The sequence below is a fragment of the Calonectris borealis genome, chromosome 23 (genome assembly GCF_964195595.1).
Source record: "Calonectris borealis chromosome 23, bCalBor7.hap1.2, whole genome shotgun sequence".
Classification (NCBI taxonomy): domain Eukaryota; kingdom Metazoa; phylum Chordata; class Aves; order Procellariiformes; family Procellariidae; genus Calonectris; species Calonectris borealis.
Window position 1 is genome coordinate 5,543,187 of NC_134334.1, and position 15,561 is coordinate 5,558,747.

Sequence of the window (15,561 nt, forward strand, 5' to 3'; positions counted from 1 at the left end):
TAGAATCACCTTTGCCACGTTTTTATAGCTTGAAAATTATTGATAAATTGGAACAGACCAGTTTGGTGCCCAGGAAGTTGTGTATGCTACAAAATACTGGTTGTAAGCTTAATTTTAACGAATAATTGGAATGTCATGGGTTTAATGATATCTCTCCACTTGGCTATTTGACAGTAACTATGTAATGTAAAAGAGCCGTTAAAAATGGCTTTGCAAAATTAACTCCTGTTGCTCACTGAGTGTGATTTGAGTCAGATCCTGCCTTGTTTACTGTCAAAATAATATTTCCATTCCTGGTAGCATTGAAAAACCAATATGATTACAGCAGAGTGAGTTAAAGTCTATCCTAAAAGACAATGCTAAAATAGTCAGTTATATTCAGAGTCCTGAAATTGTTAGCCTTAGTGATGGGCAGAAGAGACCCAGACCCTAAGTCTGACTTGTAAATTTAATATTTATTAATCATGTTTTCAAGTGAAAGTAAATGCAGAGTGCCAAAAGAAAGTAACTTCTGTAGTTACAATCTAAGAGCAGGCGTTGGAGATCTGAGATATGACTGCTTTCTTGGCTTTGGGCAAGTTACTTGTTCTCAGCTTGCCCATCTGTAAAATGGGGTTAATTACCACTTTTGCATTATTGACTTAGTAAGATTTATGTTAGCTCTGTTTATAAACTGCTTTGGTACGCTTGTTTCAGAGTTCTTGGTGCTGCAGCGTGTGATTTTTGAATTTGCTTGCTGCAGTAAAAGCCACACTTGCAGAAAGGTTGAGAATTTACTTCTGTCAGCTGTGTATGGGGGGGGAGAGCTGCAAACTTTAGAATGTCAGAATGTCAAGGCTCAGGCAGATTGCGTGCAATCCTAATCCAGCCCTGCAGCTTTGACCTTTGAAGCAAGCTTCACCTTGAGACAGTTGAACAAATCTATGTACGTTTGTATAAAAATATTTTTGTGATAGAAGGAATTTGCTCTTCATGGTCATCCAAGCCAGGGCTTCCCCACAGTCTTCCTGGAGCAAGTAAAGGAATTTAGTTCCTCATCTGCTCTGTGAATGAACCTGGTATTCTAAGTCTAAAGAGACAGCCTTCTCTCTTGGGGCTAAAACAAGGAGTGTAATTAGGATAATCTGTGTTGCTCTTCTGCTGAAATCCATCTCAGACCTAACGGTACTTTCCTGCTAGGAAAGATAAAATAAGTTCCTGTGTGAGATAATTCTCTAGGTTCTCTTAGACAACATTTCTACCCTGTTTAATACTATGTCTTGGGTGCCTGTGAACATGAAATCCTGCTATTTGCTTTTCTGCTACCCACTGTTCCCTCTTAATTTTAATCTGGAGTGCCATCATTCCTTCCTTAGCTAAAAGGGGAATTTAGTCTTTGGTTCATTCTTTCCTGTTCTTTCTGATGGAACCTAGTCCAGGCGAGACTCCACTCCCCTAAGAGGAGAGCAGAGTATTCATTCTCAATGAAATCTGAGGCTCTCTGAAGTAAAAGCTGTTGACTTTGTCATACCGTGCAAATGTGCATTGCTTTTAGCAAGACAATAAAGGGTAAATGGGGTGATCTCTGCTCCTGTGGAGAGGTCGGGTGGTTACATTACACAATCTTCTAGAGCATCTTGCAGCAAATACATGGGTTATATTAAAAGTTGCAATCATATCATTTTTTAAAAGTAAATTGCTGACCTTATGCAGTGGAATCAGCTTTATTGAATTTCGCCAAAAATGCGTTTATAATCCCCCCACCGCCGCATACACATGATATTCATGTCCTTGCTGCCCATGTGGAAATGTCCCTTTTTATGGTGATAAAATTAAATTTGTCTTTGTCTCTGCCTTGCCTCACCTTTTAAGATTCCATCCTTAAGAGATACCAGTGGATATCTGTACCAGAGAATGAAGATGGGCAATATCGCTGCATGGATGGCTGGCTGACTGTGAGCCAACTGCCACAGAACAAATAAATAAGCTTTTCACATTTAGAGGACAAATAAAGCTGAGGACAGGTGTAATATGGGTATTTTTCTAGGAGTGTTGTGGCCTTAGCATAGGTAAGAATTTATTTTGACTTGGAAGTACTTATGCTTTGCTTCTGGATTTTTTCTAATTGCCACACAATACGATATGTAAAATCCACACTTAACTGTGCTACTCACGTAATACTGTGTTATGTGTCCTCCTTCAATAATAACTAACCATAAAACCCTCTAGTCTTTGGCCACCTACAGCCCCCTTCCTGAATTCACTCGAGAAAAAGAAGTGTTTTGCAGCATGCTCAAGAATTTAACAAACATATATTCCGTATTTCTATATCACTTTGCACATTCAAAGTACTCTACAAATATTAACTGACTATGCTTGTGACATAATTTGTGGAATGGAAAGATTATAAGATTAATTTAATGTACTTCTGATTACATTTTCTCTTCTTGGTTAGACCTTTACATTCTCCAAACAGTTTGTAAACTCCAAATTTCAGTGGGAAACAGAGGAAATGCTATCCCCATTTTAGATGGGGAAACTGAGTCAGATGTATTAAGAACAGTTAGATCTGACATAATTCTGACTCCCACTCATATATATAAATATAACCATGCTGTGACATACCGTCAGTGAGATGTACTGGTGTTTATAGCATTTTCAGTAAAATTAGTCAAAGCATTTTTGTGTTTGTCCTCTCCAGGCCCCAGTTGCTTTGGGGGGCGTGGGAGAGGTTAACCTAGTTTTATTCAATAAAAACAACAGAAACCCTCTAAGTAAACGAAGGGGCAGATTGGCCTCTGTTAGCATGTATCCCTTCTTACAGCATCTCCCCCAACCTGTCTTCCTTTTTATGTGGCATTTAAAAGGCTAGTTGCTCAGAGGTACAGAGAAGAATATCAGAATATCATTGCTCCTGCTCTTCAAGTAACCAGGAAAATGCAGCTGTTAAACTCAGAAATATAAAATACATGTTTAAAAGATGACTCTGTATGTGTTTAAAAAAGAGAGCGAGAGAGGATTCAAGGGAACCAAAAAATAGCAGCTTCCATTACTGTAATTAAATGGCAGCATTTAACCTATCAGGCCGTTGCGTGTATGTGAGAGACGAGCAGGGAGCTGCATTTGAAATGATCACTGTCTTCCTTGGGGGATAGAGTAGTTAAATAATTTGTTTGTGAGGTGTGAGTTCAGTGTCGGGTAAAGCAAGTGCTTGCGTGTGTGTGTGTATCTTAGAAGCTAGGGATGGCTGTGTGTTTACTGAGAATACCCTGGAGGATGGTATTTACTAGCACGTGCACTGTCAATAAGAACACAAGCTGCTCTTGCCCGTTTGTTAGGTTATCTGCAGAGTCAGGGCCTCACCTGGTCCCAGATATTGCATCATAAAAGGAGAGCTTTTTTCACGCTAGGCCACCTGAGACAGACAGGAGTAGCAGTAAAAGAAAACCAGGGAGGAAACGGGGGAAGAAAAGAATCTGAGTCCTTTTGGTGAACTTCATCTACTGCGGTGACTGTAAAGGGTAAGTTATTCTATCTGGTCGTTGGACTTGGCACTCAGGAGTGCGGGGGCTGTCATCCCCCGGGGACCAAGGACGAAGATGCGGCTCAGAGGTCTGCCCCTTAAACAGCACGTCAAACAGTTGCTTCCCCTGCAACAGTGTTCCACCTGTGCCTGGCATAATTCCTGTGCTTCAAGACTGTAGGGTGCAAAATTATGTGGAGAGAGGGGGATCTGCAAAGTGCATCCTTGGCCCTTCATCGTTGACCCCAACTCCGTGAAAAGCTCTTTGGGCACCCCTGCATAGTGGTGTTGATTAGCCTTCTGGCACCCCGGGAAGGAGACGCATTCTTATGTGGTGCCCAGAAGGGAATATCTTCCCATTTTTATTCACTCCCTTCTTATTTGTGAGGCGATTCCTTTGTTTAGGGGATATTTCCCAGTCCTGGAACTCCAAGAGCTATCCTCATACAGTATGAGTTGATACTAGTAGGAAGTTTTTCAGCTGCTTCAGCTGCCTCACCTACTGATCTGACTTGTGTTATGTTGCAGGAACATGCCCATAAATGTTTCTGAATCTTCACTCCAGTTTCTGTGTGAATTCTGTGTAGCCGCTCCCGTTTTAACTCCTGGGCTGGAGCTTTCGTGAGGCACTAGAAGACAACAGACAGTGTTAAAAAAATAGGTATTTTGGTATTTCCATTTTGAACATTCAACCCCAGTGACTGGATTTTGAAGGCAACGCTTGGCCAAAAGGAGACCAGAGAGATGCCATGTATTTTAGCACCCAGCCAAAGCAAAGCATGAATTTGAGTCCTTGTGTAGTTTGGTGAGAGTTAGAAATCTGGAATTATTTCCAAAGATGATCTACAAGCACAAAAAAAAAAGGCTAAACTTGTTACTTGAATAAATTATTTGTTGCAAATGCCTTACACAGCTCAATTGCATATAATGTATGTATAGATTCCCAAAACTGTCAGTTGTCTTTGTACATGATAATTGTCAGTGTCAGTCTCAAACGTTTTACAAAGGATATTGTGTAATATTGTTCCTGTTTTACAGATGTAGAAACTGAGGCAGATGGAGGTTAAATGACCTACACAAGGTCAATAGCAAGGCTGGGAATAGAACCCAAATGTGTAGAGGCTTTTTATTATACTAATAAGGAAACTCCGGAGGTGTGTTTGGCATGGTAATCGGAACCCTAGAGAACTAGAAGCAGTTAGTATGTTCTGTGCGTGTCCCGAGGGAGCAATGATGAAACTCCTTTTCTACCTTACCACTCCAGTTCTCCGTGTGTGGTCACCAAAGTTTTTCCACCACTTAACCTCGTTATTTTTAGTATTGTTAGCATTAGTCGTCCTTTGGGCGTTTAATCCAGACTCCTTTAATTTTCTCCAGAACTCTGAAGAGCTGTTGAAGGCACATGGGGAGAAAAAAATAACAATAAACAAACCAAAAAATGAAAAATGATCTTTTGAAACTTCTGCTATTTTGTTGGCGTGTCCCCTAATGTTTTTTGTCTTCACTCTTCTTTTATCACGAAAGACCCTGCTTGAATATGTAATCTTGGTTTCTTAAAAGTTCATTTGCTATTGTTTCTTTCTTCTCCACCCAAGATTAACATCCTGTGTGATGACATAGATGGTTGTTGTCTAAATGGACGCGATGTAACCAACAAAATTGTGAAGGCTGGGTGGAGAAATATTTATACAGTTGTGTTAAAAATTACAAAGTAGGTTTGCCTTTTAAACAGAAGGTATTTCAACACTGTTATTGGCAGCATCACCCTTTAATTTTACAGGTGGCTAGCTTTGTAGTAGCATTCAGCAAACAATATTTTAATGGCATGTAAAAAAATTTCTCTAAAACAAAAGAAAGAAGAACGAGGATGATTTATAATCTGTAATGAATACTTGCTGACATGTCTTTTTATAATAGTGTATGAGCGTCTCTGCCTTTCTGGAGGAAGTGCAAACCAGATTTACCTGAAAGATTTGTACCATAATAATCAAATATGTACTATTTGGATGTATTTTTCTTAACTGAGCTTATCTTCTCAGTGCTACAATACCTGACACCTAGGTGTCTAACATTGATTCCACTTTATAGAAACCGGGTTAGAGGCGCAAAGACACTCTGTAAGGTTGTGACAAAATATCTGTCAGAAAAAGGACTTGGACTCCTGTGTTCATAGCTCCTCACCCAGTGTTAGTTTCTTTGCATTTCCATATATTTTTCCATACATATGTCCATGTATTTTTACATTTTCTTAGAAACATGCAGCTGTAGCTACTGTTCTCTGTGCTCCTTGTAGCAACCTCTTGACAGAGAGAGTACACGGTATGCACTGCCATACTGCATATTCAGTGTTCTGTTCTGTGCGTTCTTCAAACACTAAAAGTTTGTTTAGTATACACTTCATATGATTTTTCATGTGATAAGTCTGGACTAATGGGTTTGCTTTGTTCTTTTCTAAAGTTTAAAGTTTTGAAAGTGAAAGAGGAAATAAATAACACTGAGGCAAGTTGCTCTTCGCATTGCAGTTAATCTTAGTCTGCAGAGGCTACTCTCTGATGTGTATAGTCTAATGTAGAAAATATCCAGATGCTCTTGTCAGTGTGTTTGGGGCAATCAGTAATTCCAGAGTAATAGAAGGAACTGGGAATGGTGCATCAGGACAGACTTTCTCATTCTTATATATAAAACTAACTTCAGATATTCTGACGAATCTGGTTAAGGAACTCCTTATAATGGCTTGAAATTGCTGTTCTTTTACACAATTCCTTTCCTTTGAATGCAGAGTTGGGGGAAAAGAGAGTTTGGTTCTAGAATTGTAGGCCAGTCTAGTCCAGTAATAACAGATCAGCAGTGACTTCTAATCTGGAGTTATTCCACATTAGGGCCAGTCTCTTAGGTCAAATCTAATACGGACCGTATTCAGGCCCGTACCACTGGAAGGCCTGGTTATTCCTTGCTGCAGTAACAAAGGAGATGTTGGAGTTACAGGAGTTACAGATGTCTGGTTGACTGCAGATCCTCCAGGCCAGCTCCTTCTACTTCAGTGCTGGAATTCTTATGACGTGCTGGTTCAAATTGTTGGAAATACAGTTTAAAATTGGAGTTCCAAAAGTAGATCAAAACCAAACCTCCTATATTGCCAGTGTTTTACCTTACCCAAATTTAAGACAACCTCTGGCTTTTTCCTTAGGAGCTCCTAAAGATATTATCACAGATCAAAGAGTAGCTGAAGGCCAATCATTTTGTTACTATTGCTCAACAAGCTGCTTAACAAAATATTTTTCTTTCACACAAAGTAAATGGATCTGAAGCACAAACGTTTTCTGACACTGCTGTTTTTAAAATTTGTGGTAAGTTTTGGTTATGAAGTTTAGTTTCTAGGTTTTTGAAGTGCCGTGTACCAAACTGTTCTGCTTTTGGAAATGAACCTGTAGACGAAATTAATATCCTTTCACCTTTGTAGAATGTCTTTTGTTGTAGTTCCCAATTTAATAGAAAGGAAATTTCATAGACCTGCTGTGTGCTCTGGGTAAGTTACTTCATTTATGTGTGCAGTCTTTTTCTTTCCAACCTGTCTTTCCTTCACATAGACTGTTGAACGCTTTGGGTCTGACTGCCTTCTACTCTGTTTCTGCACGGTACCTGGCACAATACCTGCACAGTGAATGCCTTTTGGGGTCTCTAAGGAGTATTATAATACAAGTAATGAGGATCAGGAACCATCACCATGAGACTTGTTTCTCTGCAGGAATAACAGCAAGCATTTGCAGATCACAGGTTGGGTATGCTTGGAAACTTACCTGTTTAGTGTATCTAATACTTGTTTTCTCTGAATGCATAGTCTTATTTCTAGGGAGGCTGTCAGTTGTGGTAACAAATGATGACAGCACTATGGTTACTAGAGTAGTGTCTCTTCCATTATCTGGATTTTCTGCCATATAGGGGCTTCTTTAAAACAAATGTCAGAGCCTTGGTTATGTTCTATTCCTGATAAACTACCTTGGAATTGGCACCCTGGCATAGAGTCTTCAAAGCCTTCAAACACCAAGGTGGATGTTAATTTGAAATAATTTCAAAAATGCAGAGGTTTTTGTTCTCTATGTAGTGTTCTCACATCATGTACTGGCTGAACTGGATGACCTGTGTTCCCGTGTTACAACATTGGCTTCCACCTTAGTCACATGCATTGTCTCTTCATCACTAGCGGTGCAGTAGACTGGTGGACTTCACTCTACCATTGTCCACTCAAAGGAGGCTTTCTATCAGGTACTGTTCTTCTGCTTGTATGAGAATAGAAAGGAAAAGCTGAAGGCAAGAGACCTAAAAATAAAACCCATAGATGATGATAAAATAAAATTTTCCCCTGTTTTTAGAAGGAGAGATTTTTATTTATGTTACAGAAAGACTTGTTTCTTCTGTCTTTTTTGCTGATCATGGTATTCTTAGAATGACTCTGTAATAAACAGGTTTTTGGAAGAAGGTACCCAAGATTGAAATTTCACTGTGTTTTTGTATATGCTTGTTGTGTAGGAATTTAACTGGGCTTTGTAACAAAATTTCTGGTTCTGTAATTCAGGTTACTGAGCACTTCTGGACATGTCTTGCTTGATTTAGAGTCCTGTTCCTGTCTGTCTTTTTTGTAATTTGAACTTTTTGTGAAGCAAAAATTGTGGCTGTTGAATTATGCTGTCTGCTACCTGAAGATTTGTTGTAGATTAATTCAAAAAAGAGGCATCCAAATCCCGTTAAGGCTGTGATAGCACTGCATCTAATAGGACTTTTGCATTTCAGAATCCCGAGTCTGAGTCCCATTATCCAGCCAGTTCATCCTGCATGTTGTTCCTTGTATTCTCCTCTTAGTGCTTTGGCCCTTGAAATATATAGCTTAGTATTGGGAGCTTTTACTTAAGGTATCCCTTCCTTTTATTCTATGTGGAACAGAGATAGCATACTTCATATAAGCTAGGAGCTTACTTTACATTAGAAGAGGAAGACCTGACCTCTCTTACTACAAGTGAAACTGTATTTTCTCTGCCTTGAAACTCCCAGGGAAATACATTTTGCACTGACTTATAATGCTGTGATTTATGCTGTGATATGCTTTGTGATATTACAATGTCCTTTTGCCTTTGTGTTTGATTTTTCCCCCCTGTAATAAATTTTGGTGGGTATGTTGTCAGTGAACGTGGGTATTTACCCAAAATGCCCATAGGAGAATGAGGCATTCTCCCTGCTGTCTGCTGCTCAGAGGAGGAATCCTATTCATTTTTTCCCCCTACCATTAATCTTACTGCAATTTTTTTTTCTGTATCTTTCCTCCTTGTTTTGAAATAGTATTAGCAAGGGAGATATTTTTAAGTAGAAAACAACTGGAAGGAAACATATTTCTCTCTCTCATGTGCAAACACATACGTGTTACACACAAACATGAATGAGTAACCAGAAGCAACTTTTTATTTTACATTTTGAACTTCTCATATATAGAAAACTGAGAAGAAAAGTTGTAGTACTTGTTCCTATTCTTTCCATTGCAAGACATGCTAAGCAAGTTGCTTGCCCTTTCTTATTCAGAGTGAAAATACTTTGATCCAGTTTTCTGAAGACAATACTAATTTCATAAGAATATTTAATCAGTAGAAAATAGAGAGGATTTAGTTTGTTTGTTTAGTATTTAACCAAGTGAGTAAGGCAGATTAGGGGAAGGGGGGGGGACTGGACCCATAAACAAGGTGATATATAATATTTTTTTTCGTTCTCCTTTTAAATAAATACCGATCAGCTTTATGTTCAGAGACAATAGGAGCCGTTGGCTTAAATTTGCAGTTTACTGTATTTATGGCTGTAATATCAAGGTGCTGCCGTCGTAATTTCATGCCCCAATGAGAAGAGCAAGGTCGAAGCAAATGCTTCCATCGGCATCTGCTAACACACTAACTCATAAACAAGGCCCGGCTGGATCAGGTGGCACGGAATAATACAGGCTAATGAAATACAGCACAGCTTTCCATTACTGTTAGTTTTTACAGTGTCGTCATTACGTGTAATTTATGTTTAAAAAATTCAATTTTATACAAGGCTCTGGGAAATAGGGGTCTGCAGGTCACCCGACGACTTTTAACGGCTCTGAGAGTCCTTATTGCACTCTACTGTTCCAACAAAATGTTAATAATAAATAAAAAAAAATCCTCTTTTACTTTTTCTCTGGTTTGCATATCTTGCTCTGTCTTTTTAATTACAAGTGGCTAAGGAGAGTTTGGGGCTCTAGATGATGTCAGGAGTTATCCCCTTTAGTGATGCTCCCAGAGGGGGGTTACTATCTGCTTGCTTTTCTTTTGTCTGTCTATCAATCACCTGGGGTCCTGTAAATGGAGTAAACACAGCTGAGGAGAGGGAGATACTTAACAACCTCTCTCCCAAACCCTCACCCTCTGACATTGCCCTCCTCTCCTCCATTACACTTCATTTTATTATAGACTCCAAAAAGCTTGGCCAGGAAGAGAAACTGCTGCCAGATTTATTTATTTATTTATATTTGTTATGCCAAAATACTTTTATTTTAACCTTTTCCTTCCTGGTTGGCTCACGGTAATTCTTAGCGTTGTACTGTCAGTCAGGTTTTCCTTCCTTATTTTAGTGCTGTGCAACTGAGGTTAGAGTACCTTCATCAGTTTTGATTGCTGCTTAGTCACCCTCATGGGTTAAAGTATATAATGTTTCTTAAAGATTGCAGTTGCATAATTAACGGTCTTGTAGATGAATAAAGCTGTAAGAAGTCAAAGTCCTTTCAGTAACTTTTCAAATTACTTTTATTTCTGCATTTTTTGGCCTGACAGTTGAGACCAGTCCATTTCCCTTTGATGTTTGGGTTCCTTTACCCAAAGTTTGAGCTGGAAGTGCAGCAGCAGGATGTTTACATTCAAATACAGTGTGTTAATGTAAATGAAGGGTAAAATAAACGAGACTGATGTTTCTGAGACCTTAGGTTTTGTTAACATGTTGGGTTGGGCTCGGCCGCGTGAATGCCCCATGAACCAAGATTTGCGAAAGAAAATGGATCAGGAGACTATGCCTTTTTGACCTTTTTAAAATGTGTTCAACTAAGCACAGAGTAGGGTATAGGACAAACATTTGATACAAGAATCACCCAGCACTGCATGTAACTGACTGAACAGGTGGAATCATTAGTCTGGATCAGATCCCAGAAGGTTTTTATGATGATTCTTTTAAAATGTGACCATGTTCTTTCTGAGCAGAGTTGACTCAGTGGCTTCCAGGAACAGGAGTGTAATGTCATTTCAGGGTGCCTACCAGTAGATCTTCCTTTTAGTCATACGATACCATGCACTAACTTCGGGTAGTCATACAGTTTGTTGTAGCTAAACAAGTTGTCCAGTTCTATTTTGTTTTCTTCTTAATAGAAAGTGTGTGCATGTGGGAGGAAAACAACAACAGATTCCACCCCCGGCCCTGCACCCCTCCCCTGCCTTCTGTCCCTGCAAAAGGGGTAGGTGTGATGATTGCTCCAGGGTGGTCTGTCAGAGTGGTAATAAAGCCGGCTTTGGAAACCCACAAAAGGAACTTAATTCTTTCCACCACCCTTCCCTATTATGGCAGAATTCTTAATTTCTTCCTAACCAGAAATTTTCTCCCTAAAAGTGTTGTTGCCTTCAGGTTGTGAAAATCTTGCATGAATTACTGGGTTGAGCAATGCAAGGAGGAATATAATGAAGAAGAAGATAGGCTCAGTGGATGGGATGGGAAAAAGGTTGTCACTGAAATGTCAGAGCCTGTGTCAGAGGAGGAGAAGAAAAAACTTAGTGGTTCATCTAGTTAAGCTCTTGCAAGGGTTTTGCATTGCAATTGTTGCTACTGTGTTTCATCCAGAAAATAGAGAAGAATGGATTTATGGTAAAACAATGGATTGGGACTCACATGTCCCGAGTTTTATTTTCTGTCAGAGGTTCAGTTCTGACCTTGAAGCACTTCTCTCATCTGTACGTCTCACTTCTTCCTCGTCTGTAAAATATGGATAACAGTACTACTCTAAGTACTCCTGTACTTCAGAGTGGTCAGAAGAGGAACAGTATTTTGATGTACGTGAGATCCTTATATTAAATAGTAGTAGATATTTAAAAGGGCTTAAACACTCAGTCAAGTTTTAAAAGTTTTTGGGCAAAGGAGCTTTTTATACAATACCCGAGGTGCAGGCACCAAGAGATGTTTGTGGCAACCCATTTTATTCTCTGACTTGCTCTGATTCTGTGTTTGACTACAATTTACAGAGGCTGAGCGATCCCTGAAAATTGAGTGGCAGCAGTGACAATCACAAAAGAGGGTCAGCAAGAACGTTTGAGTGCAAAACAATCATGGGTGCTGGATTATTCAAATCAACACCCTGAAGCCTGAAAAGGAAATTTTAAGGCTTTGTGAAAATTATGACTAATTCTTTACAATGGCTGTGGTGCTGTAGAGGAATGAAATGGGTGGTTGGGGGAAGGGAATAGGTTTGCATTCTGTAGGGCTATGAAGACAGTTTCCTTGCATCCTTCTCCTCAGCTCAGTCCTTGCTCAGTACCCTCTGCGGTTAGATTATTCCTTGCAGATAGCAATCAACTGGAAGGAAGTGTGTGTCTAATTTGCATGAGATTATTTAAAACAAAAAAAAAGGTCTGCATTAGTCAGGGTGATGGTAAACAACGCAAAGAGATGCCTTTTATAATATAGCCGTGGCTCAGCTTTCAAAGCCAAATATAATTCACTTACAATTGGCAGTTTCCTTTATTGTTCCTTTTAACCTTTTGCATTCTGCATGGTCTTGATCTTGCTGAAACTCCAGAACAACTAAAATGTTTGTTTTCCAAAGTGTTGAGAAAGTGGATTTAGAGCAATTCTTCTCTTAAACTGAGGTCATTTTCTTGATATACCTGTTTGAGAGTTATATTAGACACAAAGCTCCATTTTTCATGGCACTGCTTTTGCATCCAAGGGAAGGGGTATTATTTTTGGGTTACCAACTTCCTGCTAGATATTAGAACAATGAATGGACCATGGATACTTTGTTATATAATGCAGTGGTAGAAGGACTGTGATAAAATAAAGCAAGGTGAGATATTGGAACAGATGACACTGATCTGGTTTAGACATTCCCACTTTTCTATGTAATTAATATATCGAGGTTGAATAATTTGGGGCATGGAAAACTCATACTGTGTGCATACGTGTGTGTAGGTGGTAAACCTGAAAAAAATTCAGTCCAAAGGGAATTTTGATGAGTTAGTTATAGTTGCCTGAGGACAGTCTTAGAATATCTTGTACATTTTTGTTAGTGTGTGAGAAATGACAACCATGAAGACAGGTATATTTCTGAAGCCACAGACGACTAGTTGCAGTGCAGACTTACTCCATATTTATGCTTAAGGAGTCAGCTCCGGGAGATTATTCCCTTGACACTTGGAGGCCAAGATGACAGGGCCTTAAAAACATCTTGTTCAGATGAATAAAAAGGAGGCGTTCCAAGGTGATGGCACTCCCAGTCTTCTCCTCTGATAATTAAGAAGGGATGTAGTTGTGATGTTCTTTTGCATAATGCCACTAGTACCATGAACAAGACCACTTCACAAGGCAGCAGAATAGTCCAGGGAAGTAATAAGAATTTTAATTTGCGCTACTTTGCACAGGATTCAAACCAGGATCTCAAACGTGACGTTTCCCATCATTCTATCACTCACATCAGCATTTTCTTCACAGTACAGCAGGGTTTTAATGGAAATAGTGATACTTGAATGTGTCACTAGTTGGCAAGACCAGAATAATGCTAGAAGTGCATCTTATCTGCAAAAGATTTTAGGTTTTTTTCTCCAACAGGATGAGAATCGAAGGGGCAGTATGGTTAGGAAACAATAAGCATTGTTTCCTGCTTTTTTTGTAGAATGAAGTAAGGATCCTCCATAACTTCTGTACGTTTCTAAGTGTTAAATATTATCAGATTTGCTATCTTTGCATGGAAATAGAACAAAATGCCCTTTTCTAGTGGGAGCCACATTTGTAGCCAGCAGCTAATACTGTCTCCATGTTTATGAAATTCCATAGTTGCTAGTGATCTGCCGTGTTGGCATCTGTTTATGCTTTCTCCTACATTGGATAATTAGAAGCTGGTTAAAACAGTTTCTTTCTGATTAGGACTTCACTTTTTAACATGGATTAGACACCATAAATATTGCTTTTGTGACTAGAACAGTAGGCTGAACTGTGTTCATGTGCCTTTTATTACTCTCAGTGCAAGTCTTATTCCATACAGTTATGTGTGGTTTTGGTTCCTTACTATTTGAGGCATGCATCAAATACAAGTAAAGGGGCGATTTTGTCAGATTGCAGGACCAGAGATCAGGAACTTCAGATTTCTGATACTGTATCTGACACTGGCAATATTCTGTTATGTTAGAGAAATCGCCTAACTTCTCTGTCCATCAGTATCTGCACTATAGAGTAGATATAATAGTAACTCACAGGAACTCTCAGTATCTCACATATTCACAGGAATAGGGAAAAGATCTGTTAATAGTTATAAAGCCTTCTGAATACCAGAAGCACTGTGTCAGTGCTTTATGATATTAAATAACAGTTCTGAGAAAGACTTGTGTATTTATTTCTGGCAATATTGTTTGTGCTACAGATTATTCTGTCTAGACCCCCAGCGTGCAGTGAAGTTTTAAGATCCCGAAAAAATTTCTCGAAACTTAGGTAATGTGCCCAGAAGCCTGGCCATTTTCTATATTGTATCTCCCTGTAATGTTAAAGAGCTAAGTGTTTTAAAGGATTAAGTTCAGGAATTTCATCTACCAGCAATACTTTATGGATCTCGAGTGGAGGTAATGGAGAGAAAGTATTCCCCCATTTTTCTCCCGCTGCTGTCATTCATACCGTTTTCCTCACTGTGCTCAGTCCCTGCAACTGTGTGAGAATCAAGTGGTCTGTCTCTTCTCTTCTAAATCTCTTTCCTTAAATCTATATTCTCACTTCCAACCTTTCTGAATGTTTTTGCATACACGCTGCATGTATAGTAAAAGGTCTTGAATCACTTCACGTCTCCCTCATACCAGGGACACTGGCTTTCTATCCGCTTCTGTGCAGGAGAATAACATAACAAATAATGCACAGCTGTCCAGGCCCCACATCATGGTTGCCATCTGAGTACTAAATTCTTTTTCTAGAGGATATTTTCTACTGTTGGAAAAAATAATCCAGCTGTGCTTCCTTCTTCACAGATGCTGGTCATCGTGAATCCTTTAGCTGCTTTTCTTTTCCCCCTTGTTGGCCAAATCCTTTCCATATGTTGTGGCCAATTACAGATGGTCATCCTGGCATTTCCTGATGGCAGGAGTGACTGCACCAACATGTACCATGTGTGCAGTGTTACTACAGCTCTGCGTGAAATAAAAACCAGGCTGCCCTAGGGCAATCTAATCATGCAGCAATAGGCCGGGGCAATGCTAAGCTGAAAGTTTGGGCTTGGCCTTGTTTTGATCTGTTTTGTTATAGTTTTATTTCCTCCTTACATTCTGTGTCCCATTCATACTAATCACAGTCAGTCCTGATTTTTTTCTTTTTATTTCTGCATTTGTCATAAAATAAAGCAAATTATTCCCGTCTTGGGAAACGATCTAGACTAATTAGTCGTCTAACCCAATAATTAGTTTTTTGTTTCCCTGTCTGTTTTCATGCATTATTGTTAGTTTTTTCCCCTCTTTTTTTTTTTTACACCATTACAGATTAAAATGAGCCACATTTGCAGTTGATGGTGTCTTTTTTTTGGGGGAAGAATGGAGAATTGCAATAGAAAGCTACTTCAAAAGCAGCAATAAACTCAAGGATAAATTAAGGAAATTGAATGAGCCACATTTGGAAGCAGCGTTGAGGCTAATATTCTGTCGCTTAAGGTTAAATTGCAACAGAGAAAGAGAGAGGGAGACATTCCAGTGAATCTAAAATTGGGGAGGCATTACGGCTCAAGTCAGTGCCAAAATTCTTTGCAGCTTGAAAGGGTTCTGCCTGGCTTGAGAATT

The 15,561-nt window shown here is 39.3% G+C and overlaps 1 protein-coding gene across 3 annotated transcripts in view; it reads left to right on the forward strand.

Moving 5' to 3' along the window:
* PEX14 (peroxisomal biogenesis factor 14) overlaps positions 1–15,561 on the forward strand; it is a 93,982-nt gene that overhangs the window by 45,260 nt on the left and 33,161 nt on the right. The gene's annotated exons all lie outside the window — the stretch shown is intronic.